Raw genomic sequence first — 13,935 nt, forward strand, 5'->3', positions numbered from 1 at the left:
AACTGGGAGAGTGGCTACAGCAGATTCCAGGTAAAACATCAGAGGTCTCTGTCCAGAAGAGCGCAGTCCTAGGAACAGCTAAGATACCACCCCACGAGGGGTGAGAAAACAGTTGTTTATATATATATATATATATATATATATATATATATATATATATATATATATATATATATATATATATATATATATATATATATATATATATCAATAATGCAAACCACACTGAACTCTTTGGGCAAATAGAACAGTCTGCAGTTAACAGTCAGAAACTCGATGTCTGGAGGGCAGAAGCTGGCAACCAATCTAGCATGTTTAGACCAACTGTTGTTTACATACACACACAGCCCCGCTCCTTTATTCTTACCACTGAGCTCTTGGTATACCTGCTCTCCCCTGCAGGCATAGCAGGTAATAGCATTGTCCTGTATCGATGAATGAAGCCATGATTCAGTCAGGATGATGGCCCAGCTGTTACTACACTCTTTTTTGAAAAGAGTTGGAGTTGGAAATCATCCATTTTGTTGTCCAGTGAGTAGACGTTAGAAAGCAGGATTGATGGTTAAGGAGCTCTGAGGTGAGCTTCGCTGTTAGCCCGCCTCTGCAGCCCGTCTTGCGCTGCCTCGCACAGCACGGACTGCTCCTTTTGTTGTATATATTGGTCTGAAACCCTCTGCCGCTTTTTAAATGGTCCGGAGTGGCATTAGCATTCTAATCAGCATATTTGTCTGGAGTTGTAGCAAACTTGGATAGAAAACAAATGAAAATTTTACACTGTAAAAGGGTATCAGTGATTCATGTGTTTCCCAGCTTCAGAGGATGCAGAATGCCGCTGCATGTCTTTTAAAAAGTACAATTAAATTTGGTCATACTCCCCTATTTTAGCCTCATTACATCAGCTGCCAATAAATTTTCAGATTGATACCAAAGGGGGGTGCCGAGTGAGCTTCTGTTGGGGCACAAAACCCCCGTCCGGGTGTAGGATGGATGGGTCGGGTCTGAAGCAGGAGCTAGATGGGTTAGTGTGGCGTTGACACCGCTCCACTCCCCCTATCTGGATTTCAGGGTGCACCTACTGGGTCCTCTGGTAATCCCGGGACCAGGCACCGGTGCTGCCGGGTCCTCGGTCCTGGGATTATTCAACGTAAATGTTATGCGTGAATGTACATACGCCATCTTTTTTTTGTTTTTTGAAGAGTCTGTGTGTTGCGAGTTGGGGCACTAGGGTGATGATTGAGACTATTTTTTTTTTTTACTTTTCAGGTTTGTGTTCCAGCGTTCTCACGCAACTCGCTCTTCTAGCTGGTCCAACTTCACAAGTAATTTTCCGCAATCACTGTCTTACAGACAAAACAAGCCGGTAACGTGCCAAACAGGAGATATGCACTGTCTGCAGTCATCTACAATTTGGTAGAAGTGCAGCAGAGCGTCTCTGGAGGTGCGGGGACGTCTCTCTGTTCACCGCGACACCTACACTGACAACCTAGTTTCAAAGTATTATCAGCCTTAAGTGTGGAGCCCATTCCCCCTGTCCCCCCTCTGCTGGCTGGTGCATTGGCCTGCCTGTGCATTGATGGTCCTCAGTGTTTGGGGGTGGATACCCGGGCGGGTGCTGGCTTATCCCTGGTGGCTGCTTTGCAGGGCCTGGCCCCCCAGGGCCCGTTCGTTGGAGCCCGGCCGCGGGCTCGTCCCCACGTCTCCTGGGGGCTTCAGCATTGTGGCGGCTGGGAGATTTCCTCAGGGCTGTCTCTCCCCTTTCCTTGGTGTGGGGGGGGATTTCCTGCATTGGCCCATCCTGGACGCATTTTCTCTGGGGATTCCTTTGGGCCTCTCAGGTTTTGGATCCTCCGGCTCTTGCCTCGGTGCTCTGGGGGGGCGGGTCTTTGGCGCTTCACAACCACTATTGAGCATTTTCCTTTTGGATAAACTTCACTTGCACAAGTGCACTCTCACAAACAGCTACAGGTGCTTGATTCCAGGTAGTTAGAGAATCACTTCCATACATATTCGTATCTTCAGCTACCACATTATACATGTCAGATTAAATAATGCTACTTAGCTTCAGCGATAGTATCAATGGCTACTTTATCGTGTCTCTTATACTATATCCGTTGGTTGTGCTGTTCTTTTAACATCTCTCCTGGTGATGAAGCAGACTGAAGACGTTTTATCATTGTCTCCCTTTCATCTCCCCTTTTTTTTTTATATTTTTTCCTTTTTCCTGTTTTTCTGTTCCTGTACCCCTTGCATTGCAATGTCCATATAATCTGTAATACTCCCTGCATAATCATAATAAAGCTGTTTATATGCATAAATCAAGCGGAATACTATGGCAATAGCCTTACTGCTCCACTTGTGAAAGAAAAATCTGTTGGGCCCCTTTTTTGGCATCAAGAAAATTATTCTTATTGCCACGTTGCCAGACCGGACAGTGTAAAAAAAAATAATACTAATAAAAGATTGATGTTAAAATCCTTTTAAAGCTTTTAATGGTCTTTTATAATTGATCTTAATTGGAGAAATTTACCGCTGTATTTAACCCATCACCTTGGGGAGCAGTGGACTGCCATCGTGGGCCGCCCCAGGGAGCAATCAGGGCTTAATGGTCTTGCTCCCAGAGCCAGAGTGGCAGTCTGTGGGAGTGGGGTTCAATCTCAGAACCTCAGGATTCCAAGCCCTATGCCCTAACCACTAGGCCACCACTCCCCCCTACCTGTCTGAGCTGCTTCATCCCTACACAACCTCTTACTTCCTTAGATCAGCTTACCAGTTGTTACTGAGGGTGCTAAAGACAAAACGCAAGCTCAGAGGGGACTGTGCTTTTTCTGTTGTAGCCCCTAAGCTGTGGAATGACCTTCCCTTGGCCATTACACGGGCCTCTTCACTTTCTGATTTTAAACATCTTCTATGTATGAATATTTATATTTATAGCATCTTATTATTATATAGGAAACCCATTAAAAGATAAAAGATAAGATAACAGATTTCAAGATTTTGATAAAATAACAATTTTCCCCTGAGCATAACATTTTTAACATCTTTGAAGCCCTGATGTAAAATATGGGTTTAGCTTGGTTTTGTTTATAAACTGAATGAATTTACTAACTTTCTTCACTGTGAGATTATGCTATTTTGAAAAGAAGATTAATTCAGTTCAAGGCTCTTTACATATCTTTACCAGAGGTTCAAATAATTGTAAAGATTGGTGCACCTTGAATTATAAAACGATAAACAGCTTTAGAGATTCCACGTGTTTTATAACAAACTGGTAAATACTTTTATTTGATGTTTTGCCTCAGAAATCATGCTTAAAATATCAGCTTAAAAAAGTATTGTTGGTGTAGAAAAAAAAATAAAGACCTTAATATCCTCAATTTGGCAAGGTAGGTAAAAATAGGTGGGTGGAAATTGTTTATTTACTGGTGTACTCATTTTTATCTTAAAGTTATAATCACATTTAACACAGGAGCTTTAATCTACAGATGCAAAACTGTGATTTCCAAGAAACTGAATTAAAGGGTGAAATTAATGGATTATACAGAGCTGAGTGCCTCCCAAAGCTATGAACACATGTAACAAGCAAACTTGTCAGAATTATGAAATTATTCAGAGCTGCAACTTTACATTTGTTTGAAAAATAGTTGCTTTTTTATTTTTATTTTCTTTTAGAGTTAGACAAACTTTATTGTCATTTTGTATACACAGAATGCATATAAAACAAAATTTTGAACAGAATTTGTGTACATCTTACAACAGTTGTAATGAGACACATTGTGCATTTCTCTGGTGCTTCTTTGCCTCTCAGTTCTAGCTATTTTTTGGGTTTCTTTGAAGTGTAAATGGATTATCCTTGCCTGTTACCTTGAACTTACTGTGATTAAAGATAAAGTTATTAAGTTGTAAAATGTGGACCGTGACGTCTACAAACAGCACTCCTAAGCTCTGATATCAGATTTGCTATATTTAAACAGTGATACAGTAACAAAGAAAAAAAATTATACATATATATATATATATTCTCATTTTCAACATTTAGAAATTCCATCTAAACTTTGGAAACAGGAACAGGAACCAATAATGGATTAATGAATTATTGTGGCACCTGCCAGCTAAAATGATATTGTGATCTTTCGGCTTTCATCCAAGAGGGAATGTTTCTCATAAGGTGTAAAAAGACAAAAGAAAACATCTTAAAGCATAAATTACAGAGGATCATCTTGTTATGGTTCTCTCCTTTTTGGTCTCTGAGTTATTAGTTTTCAGGTATTAGTTATTCTGTCTTTTTAATCTTTTTCACTTTATTCAAGCAGTCTTTAGTTACTCTCCGTTGCCCTCTTGTGCTTGTTTCTTTTCCCCTTGGCTTCCTTCTAGTTAGTTCCACTCACACCTGCTCCACATTCAGCTGATTAGCCCATCCTTTGTTCTGTTCCCCTTATATACACCACCTCTGCAGTTACTAAGTGCTGGTTCCTTGTTGTTTGTTGCTTCCTCATCTCTGGTTTTCCCAAATGTTTTCTGGTCTTTTGGGTCTTTGTATTTTGCATTTTTGGATGTCTGCCTCAGTTTTTTTATGAAATCAGCAAGAACTCATCTCTGCTTCACTCATCTCTGCATTTGGTTCCTTAAGCAACCTCACCCCTATTGTTGACACATCTACCTTTCAGGCCACTACCACTGCCCTGATGAACAGTGGTCCTGATCATACTATTCTCATCTATTTATCCCACAGCTACACACCCTATAATGCCTCCAAATGCAGCATAGCTGCTGTCAGAGTCTCCTCCCAGACCAGAGAATTAAAAAAATTTCAAAGCAATGCGATCTGCACAGAAGGACGCACAGGGCCAGCATTTAAACTGGTATTCAACATTATGGTTAATGTCGTATATCATGCCAGTGTGTTGTAAAGAGTTAAGTGCCTTTGCCAGGAGTAAGTGTGGATAAATCTTTATAAAATATAATTTACTGAATCAATATGTAAATTATATTTTAGAACATATTTTAGAATATATTTAATCATACTATTAGGTGTATTAATTCAATGTAATGCTACATTTAGCTTAATATAAAAAAGCAAAACCTCTCAAAAATGTCGTGTGTAAATATTTTAAGATGAACTCAACAGAGAGGACTTGAGTTTTTATCTACCTTGTCTGGCTTTTGTCAGGTTTTTTTGTCAAATATTGTCAGATTGTAAATCCGGAGCTTGAAAATATAGAAGGATCCCAGCAATAAAAGGCTGAATAAAGCTGAGTATTCACAGAATCCATTTTCTAGGTAGCATGGACAGAGAATGAAATTTCCCATTTCTTTATCTGCCACTTCTACTAATCCAGACAGTGATCTCCCTGAAACAAAGCTGTCTGAATCTGAATATCATAAACCCTTTCTTTCTCTATCATTTCATTCCATCATCCTCTCGGTTATGATTGCTTGGTTTCTGTTTCTTCCAGTCTTTGCAATGGTTTCCCTGACTATTGTACTTCAGCATGTAAACATAAATATTACATTTCTTATAGCTGGTATTATAACTATTTAGATGAGAAAACAATAGAAGAAAATTCACAAAGAACATCGGCATACATAGGAAGAACAAAAAGTTTAGGAGAATTAAGTTTGACTTCATAACTCAGTTACTGCACTCTCAAAGTTAGTAGTTAATCCGCAAAATGGCATCAAGATGGTTTTTTTTCTAATCTAAAATGTCAAGGCAAGGCAAGTTTATTTGTATTGCACAGTTCAGTACAACAGCAATTCAAAGTGCTTTACAGAAATTTAACTATAAATAGCAGAAAAATAACATCAGAATAACAGCAAATTAAAGATGCAACGATCTAGGTGTTTTCTGTAATGTTCAGGAAATCTTCAGTAAGAATTCTGCAACTGTTAAAAGGTATGTCCGTTCAGTGTTCATGAGCAAGGTACTTTAAATTGTCTGGGACAGTTTTATTGTAATTTTTAAAATAGAAAATCCAAAATCAATATTTCATTTAACTGAACTGTAATTTAACAAATTTGTATTCTTTTTTCAGATTTGCCTTTTTTGTATTAATAGTGTGAATTTATCATTTTCATTGTGAGGGTAGGTAAACTTTCAAGCAACACCGTATATTCAATTAAAAAAAAGTTTTATTCCCCCTTTTTTTGGTAGCTGTTTTCAAAGCTTAATTTATGTGAAGGTATTTAGGAATTTTGTTGGGATCTGGAGGTCTGTCCACTTTCTCCACTAGAGGGCGTACTAGATCTCCTGGAGCCGGAGCTGATTGCACCACCTGTCACTCGTCTGCTCATCAGGAGATCAGTATTTAAGGAGGCAGAGGACGTCTCTCCAGTGCCAGAGTGTTTGCCAGTTACGATTGAACCTGCCTGAAATCAGAAACCCTGAAGAGTTTTCTGTTGGAAATCTGCCTGTCTGATCTCTGAAGAACCCTTGAGAATTATTCCTGTCAAAGACCTGCCCGCTCTCTGAAGAATCTGGAAGGGAGTCTCAAATCTGTGATCTGCAAACACTCAAACCAAGCTCTGCCTCCGCCAAGCCCTCAGCCTGCCGACAGCCTCTGGACCCTCTAGGTTCCCCCCCTCTGCCGCTCAGCTCAAACTCCTGAAGGTACTGTCCTGCTCACTCACATCCTGCAAATTACCTGGACATCCACTAACTCCTCTGTCCCCCTCTGCAGTGAACCCACTCGTGACCAGTCCTGGATCTGATTAACCCCTGGATCTGTTTATTCTTTGTACAGAATTATTTCAATAAACCTTTGAGCTTTTCTCCAGCCTCAGTGTGTTCTGCAGGTGGGTTAGGAACCTTAAGCCAAACATGACAAATTTAACTGAACACAAAATGCAAAGAAAAAAAAAAACAACACCACACAATTACATTGTGGAATTTTATTTTCAACATAAAGTACAACATAAAGGAGTCCCTTTATAGACTGCCATTATCATCACTGAGTAGTATAGTTAGATCACTGCACACGTTCCAGCAGTATATAAGTCAATGTGTGCGTAAAACTTTAGCGAAGGAAATTACAAACATGTACACACAAAAGTGAAAATACAGTTGCAATACCATGGTAAAATGGACACCAGAGGTGGTGATGTGCTGGGTTTGATTTTCTAAACATTTGGAAGGCCATGAGAGCCTTTTAAAATTATGTTACAAAGAAATTTTCAGGCATTTTTGTCTATCATGGCTTTCATTTGGACCTCGGGCACGTAAATTCCAATTATTGGAGTAGCACCATGGAGATTATAACAGGAGCAGTAAAACAGATTGCAGCAATTAATGTAATGAATCCTCATATACACAGGCCCAATACTGTGGCTCTATGAAATGTTTAGATTATTTTCTTAGCAATGAGCAATTTAAAAGTACATCTAAAATGTGCAATTATAAAAGGCGGCCCATCCAGGAAACACGCAGCCAAGCAGATGAGCTCTGAGCCACTCCCATGCTAGAGGACGAAGAGAGCACATCCAGCCAGTCACTGTAAGAGAAGCAAGACTACACTGAGAAATGGGCCGATCACGAACTTCTATAAATGATATAAAGAAATGGTGTGCCCAAAGATGACCCTACACATTTTGAGTATGTTTGGCTCAACCTACTGCTGTGAAGTAGGAATCTCCACCATGACCATAATCAAAAATAAATATCGATCCAGGCTCACAAATGAGCACCTTGATTTGTGCTTCAGAATGGCTTTGTCTCCATTCAAACCCAGGTTTAAAGCCGGGCAGCATAAAGCCCACTTCTCTTATTAAGGCATAAAAAAGAAAGAAAAAATAACAGTCAGTTAAGGTGTTTTATATGTAAATCAGTGAAATTGTATACCAAACTGAACGATTATTGTTCTCTACTTCAAAAAACACTTTACATTTGAAAATGTATTTTTATTTAAAAATTACATGTATAACATGGATGCATAAACACCTCATTTATTTCAGTGTTTAACTTTGTTTAAAGTAACAGATTATAATTAACAGTGCTCCAGACCTTTACTGGTTGATGATTTTCTTTTTTCGCACCCCTTTGATTTTTAATTGTTTTATTTTTTCCTACTTGCTTTGATTCTGTTTTAATTTCCTATATTTTAATCATGTAAAGCACTTTGCATTGTCTTTGTATTGAATTGTGCTATACAAATAAATTTGCCTTGCCCTGGCTTGCCTTGCCTTACCCCTGGAATAAAACTTGTTGTGTAATTATTACATTAAGTGTTTTGTAATTACCAGTTAGCGTAATAGCACTATGCAAAGACTACTTCTTTACCTGAATAAAAACTTATTTTATCTCTTAAAAAATAATTTCTTTAAAAATTAACCAGTTAGATCAAATAATTTTTTTTTTCTGAAACTGCTATATTTACCTAAATGTCTTACAATCTCAGAATCTTTTATTGGTCCAAGGGTATACTTTAATGGCTCATAACTCAAAGTCAATGTTTGTGATTGTATTTAAGGATGCAGTCTTTATGCACTGAGTTTGTTCTCTCCATGTACTCCGTCTTCCTCCCATAGTCCAAAAACATTACTGTTAATTGGCATCTCTCTAGACTGGCAACCTGGACAGAGCCCCGCCTCTTGCCCATAGACTGCCATAGATAGGCACTGGCCCCACAACTGAGCCAAAAAAGGGGTCCTGGGGTTCTTATTGGGATTTTTCTGTGAGTACTTCTGGTCGGGATCTTCCTCACTCCTTCCCCAGCTTAATCTAGTCAGACACAAGGCCATCTCTAAGTGGGCCCACCATTTCCCGGGGGGGAACCATTACAAACCAATGCAGAGAGGATTGCAACAGTCAGAGGCAGAGCCCAGTAAGACCCAATACATGGATGCTTAAAACTAGCTTTGGGGATGTGTAATGTTACCACGCTGGGTGGGAAAGAGCCTGAGCTTACGCAGGGGTTGAACCGATATTGGCTAAAAACTGGCTCTAGAACCCTGTTTACCATGAAAGGGGACGCTCTTGGACATGGAAGGGTGTCTTGGAAGGAATACTTTTAGGATCTCCTAAATTCGGCTGACATACCTTTCATGGTACTCGGGGCCTGATGCATTTAGAACCCAGGCTGAAGTCACTGAGGTGGTCAAAAGGCTACCAGGCTTTGGGTGTGGACGAGATCCGCTCTGAGTGTCCTAGAGCTCTGGATATTGTTGTGCTTTCGGGGCTGACATACCTCTTCAACATCATGTGGAGGCCAGGGACAGTGCTCCTGGATTGGCAGACTTGGGTGGTGGTTTCCCTGCATAAGAAGGGGTACCGGTGGGTGTGTTCCAACTACAGGGGGATCACATTTGTCAGCTTCCCTGGGATGGCCTTTGCCAGGTTGCCAGAAAGTTGAGTTCAACTGCATGTTGAACAACAGCTTCAGGAGGAGCAGTGTGGTTTTTCGTCCTGGCTGTGGAACAGTGGACCAACTCGACACTTTTTGCAGGTTGTTTGAGGGTACTTGGAAGGTTGCCTAACCGGTCCACATGTGTTTTGTCGACCTGGAGAAGGCACTCAACCAAATGACTTCATGAGTTGGGGCGGAGTGGAGCGGGCAAGCGATAGATGGATCAGTTTAGCATCTGCTAAAATGCAGACAGTGCACTGGTTTGTTGTGGTGACGAGAGAGCTGAGAAAAAAGGCAAAGCTATTGATTTACCAGTCGGTCTACATACACTCACCTATGGTCATAAAAACCCCATCATGACCAAAACAAAGAGACCCCCAGATAAAAGCAGCTGAAATTAGCTTTCTCCTCGCAGGGTGGCTGGGCAATCAATTCAAGAGCTCTGACATTTGGGAGAGTAGAGTGACTTCTCCTCCACATCAAGAGGAGTCAACTGAGGTGGATTGGACATCTCTTTCGGAGGCCCCTGGACACCTCCCTTGGGAGCTGTTCCAAGCACATCTGACTTCACATCTGGACTGCAGCAGCATTTTTTATTGACATTTTAATTTTCATTATTATTTTTTTTTATTATTATTTAATTTTTACTTCTGTGCAATTACGGCATTAACAGTTCTTGCAATTAATTTCCCACTGCATGGCTTTAGCTGGTCCTTTAATTCTGCTGTCAAACTTTCAGTCAGCAGAACCTACAGTTTTTATTCTTCGTCTTCAATGCCATTTCTGTGAATGAATACCCTCTGAAAGCATGATAAGTTGTAGCCTTAAAAGGCATTATTGAGTCAATAAACATGCCGAGTAACATTTCTCTGGAACATGTGCTCACTTATGCACAGGTGGACTGCATCACGTTTGTAAGGATCATTAATCATCATTTACATTTAATTTAAAAAATATATGTTGAATCTGTTGGGAGGCATTCATAAAAGCCGATAGTAGGAGAAAATGTAAGAGAAATTTACAACAAGTGTACGAACATGTAGTTGCATGAGGCCCAACGTTAGCAAAGCAGTGTTTCACCCTCCTAAAGCACCATACAGTTGCTTTAGGGCTGTTTTCATGCTGAGTTTGTTAGGCATCTTTCTCTTCCACTTCCAGGGCATGCTACTCACCAGAAGATATTGATATTGTCAGGACTCCTGTTTTGTGTCTGTGTTTATGTGTTTGTCTCCCTTCATCCACCAGGAGGCGCCTGGTTCTGGTCCGCCTCCTCACACACCTGCTGAGGGTTTCCTTGTTAAACGGAGTGTTCTTAAGCTGCTGACTGCCACTACTTTGACGCCAGTGTGTTTGCCAGTTTTGGGTACTCTAGCCAAGCTGAGTTTGCTGAGTCAAGCTGAGTTTTTGTCAACCTGAGTTTAACTTCGTTTTGTCTTTGCCTCTTGGCAGGAAGTTGTCCTGCTAACTGGATCTCTCTGACCTTCACACCCTGGAAGGATCAACTGAGCTTCAAACTGAGCTGGGGTTTAAACAGGAGGTTAGGATCCACTTTCCCCAAGAGATTGTTTGAGCTTTCCACTGAAAAAGGGATTATTCTCCACTACTACCCGTTCAAATACCGCAGGAAATCTGACTGGCAGTCAGTATCTCCGTTCTCCAACTATCAACCGCATTCTGGGTAAAACCTGTTCCGCCCTCCGCCGAATCAGACAAACACTGGAACCACAGCACACAGACAGGAGTCAAGGATACAACAACTTCACTGGAAACGTGAGTCGGCAACCAAAACCTCTTCTCCAAGTTTCAAGAGTCAGATTCCCCACTGAGCCTGAACTAACTGCTGTGTCTTCCCCTCATTTTGCAGTTCCGGTTGAGCAGTGTTCAGAGCAACACTTCTCCCCTTGTTTTACTTCTTCAATAAAACCCGTTAAACCTTTCCCCTGGTCTCTCTGTTCGGTTTTCTGCATTTTTGGGTCAGAACGTTGTAACATCATGACAGATATTGATCAGTGGAAAGATTCACCAACCATTTTTACCCAAGTGTCCAAAAGATACAATTACTAAGTCCTTGATAGGACCTCTAGCATAGAGTGTCATGTGCGTTGTGCAGCAATTGACAGTCTTATGCTTCAACATTGTGTTCATTACGAACAATCAATGACTTGCACAAAAGTGCAATAGTTAATCACTGCTGTTCAAAACTGTGGGTTGGATACTCCTGTTCACATCCCTCCAGGTGTCACTGTTATTTCCAACATGAAGTCCCCCAGCAGAACTAAGGATTCCCCAAGAGGGGAACTTTACACTTACCTTGCAAGCAAACTAAAATTGTCGAAAGATCTGGGAATTCACAAACTCTCGAAAATAATCCTTCCAGAGGCCAGCAGATGTATTAGCCTTGAATACAGAAATATTTTCCACCAATGAAAAGCAGGGACATACATGATGTCAACCAGAAGCGGGAAAGTGAAGCGAAACAAACATAGCTGTGTTGGTGGACATCCAGACTCGCCTATTCAGTCTGTTTTAGCTTGAATACCACACATTTCTTTTCTGCAATAGCAAGCAATTTTTGCCTTTGTGGATGAAAAAGATTTTTTCCTCATCACAACCCGGTTTGATTTATCAGCCAACTCTGCTAGTCGTGAAGCAAATCAAGAATTTGATACATCACAGCTTTTACTTCGTGATTTACTGTGTAGAATTCAGATTGAACTACATGCATCAATCTGGCATATGCCAGGCAGACTATCTATTGTCCTCCCCCCAAGGATGCTAAGAGGACCTGATACTTGGTTTGGCCCATTTGCTGTCATAACAGTCAGACACCACCCACCTAAAGGTGAGGGGATGTGACGGTTTCATCCACCAAGGTGAACTCCAGCAACAGACGGCTGAGCTGGGGGAAGACAAGCAGACCCACCCCAGAGCCTAGCCGTTCCCTGCAGGCCACTCCACAGTAGAGTCCAGCCGCTCTCAAAGAGCTGGGTTCCAAAACCTAGCCTATGTTTTCTCTCGGTTGAGCCTGAGTAATTTTTAGCAGGTATCATTTAAACTCTTGCACAAGCTCAGGGTCCTTTCATCCTAACCATGAAACATTGTTTGTCTCCTGAGCAGGTGTAAGTGTCTGTGAATAAGCTTGCAGGGGCCTCTCCCTCTGAGTGGCATCCAGTCCACCCCTCCCTCATTGTTCCACCTGTAGGTGGTGGAACAATGAGTCCTATTGGAGTATGAGCTTAGGTTGCACTTTGGAGCTAGTCACCTTCCCCAATGAACCCCCAAGACCACATCTGGCTCCAGACTGAGATCCAGGTTCCTGCCTTATCAGAATACATCACAGGACTTGGTTCAGCCTTTTTAAACTGCTCTTTATCTGACCCCATCACCCACAGCCTTTAAGAAGGATGTGGCAGTTGCTATTGTGGCAAAAGTGTAGATGATATCCATAGCGGTTTGTTGGTGAGGAGGAGAGAGAAGCTATCCAAAGAACGAGGATCAATAAACACAGATTTTCACTCCTCACAAATATGTAAATGCATTTTCTTTCAGAAAAGATCCATTAAGGACACCAAATCCATGAAATCTCATTAAGTATTTGATATTTATCTAGGACATCAAAAACTACATTCATACTTTTTCAAGATGTTTTGGTTAAAACCTATTATTTCATTGATTTATTTTCATTCATTGTTATTTTGTTCAGTGGTGGAAGACAACCATAGCGATTTCTATTGTCCAGCTGATGATGGCAATGCTAAGGCAGTAAAATTCTGTATTTTTTGTCAAATGATACCAAATTCCAATTCTTCTGGTGCATGTGGTGGTACTATCAAAACTATAGATCTGGCGACACAGTGTTGCCAGGGATACTGTTGTTCAGCTCCCCACATTACTTACAGAACTGTGAAAATCAAGGTCCAGCATCGTGTGTTAAACAGACAAGAAGAGAAGTTGCAATGGGATCGTTGCTCCATACTATCTAACATGAGGGTCATGGGGTGAGGTAGGCAATTTATTTATTTTTTAGCAGTATTGCTCCTGAAGTCAGTGTTTTGCATTGGAGTAAAAAAGGCTAAACACACCACACTTAGATTCTTATTTAATGAAATTTAAGAAAACCATACATTTTTACTTTAATTTCCATGTTTAAATTAGATAAATATTTTTCCAAAGCTCTGTTTGTGATACCTAAAACCTGAACGATAAAAGAAAATTAAATGAATTTTCTTAATAATTTCAAAAGTTAAAGCTCCAATTTGGAGGTATCAGCTGGTCATAATCTGTTCTGTGTTGTATCTATATACAGTATAATCTTAACCTGAGACTTATGATCGTTTTACAAGAATTGTTCAGGATGTGCTGTTGTTGAGTGTATGTTGGAACCAGATAAAAACAACACTCCAAATTTGGGTTACCCATGTATAAAGAAGCATTGTGGCTTTATTAATGAACAAACAGCTGATGCCATTCGTGTGCAGAAGTCCTCGATCAGAGGATAATTGCGCCTGATCTCGTCTGTCACTAATGCCCAATACAAAAACTATTGCACTCTGAATATAGTATTTCATCAGACAGCTTTGCTACACATATATATAAA

This window comes from Cyprinodon tularosa, unplaced genomic scaffold, assembly GCF_016077235.1.
Source record: "Cyprinodon tularosa strain WSP-4 unplaced genomic scaffold, ASM1607723v1 ctg9, whole genome shotgun sequence".
Lineage (NCBI taxonomy): Eukaryota > Metazoa > Chordata > Actinopteri > Cyprinodontiformes > Cyprinodontidae > Cyprinodon > Cyprinodon tularosa.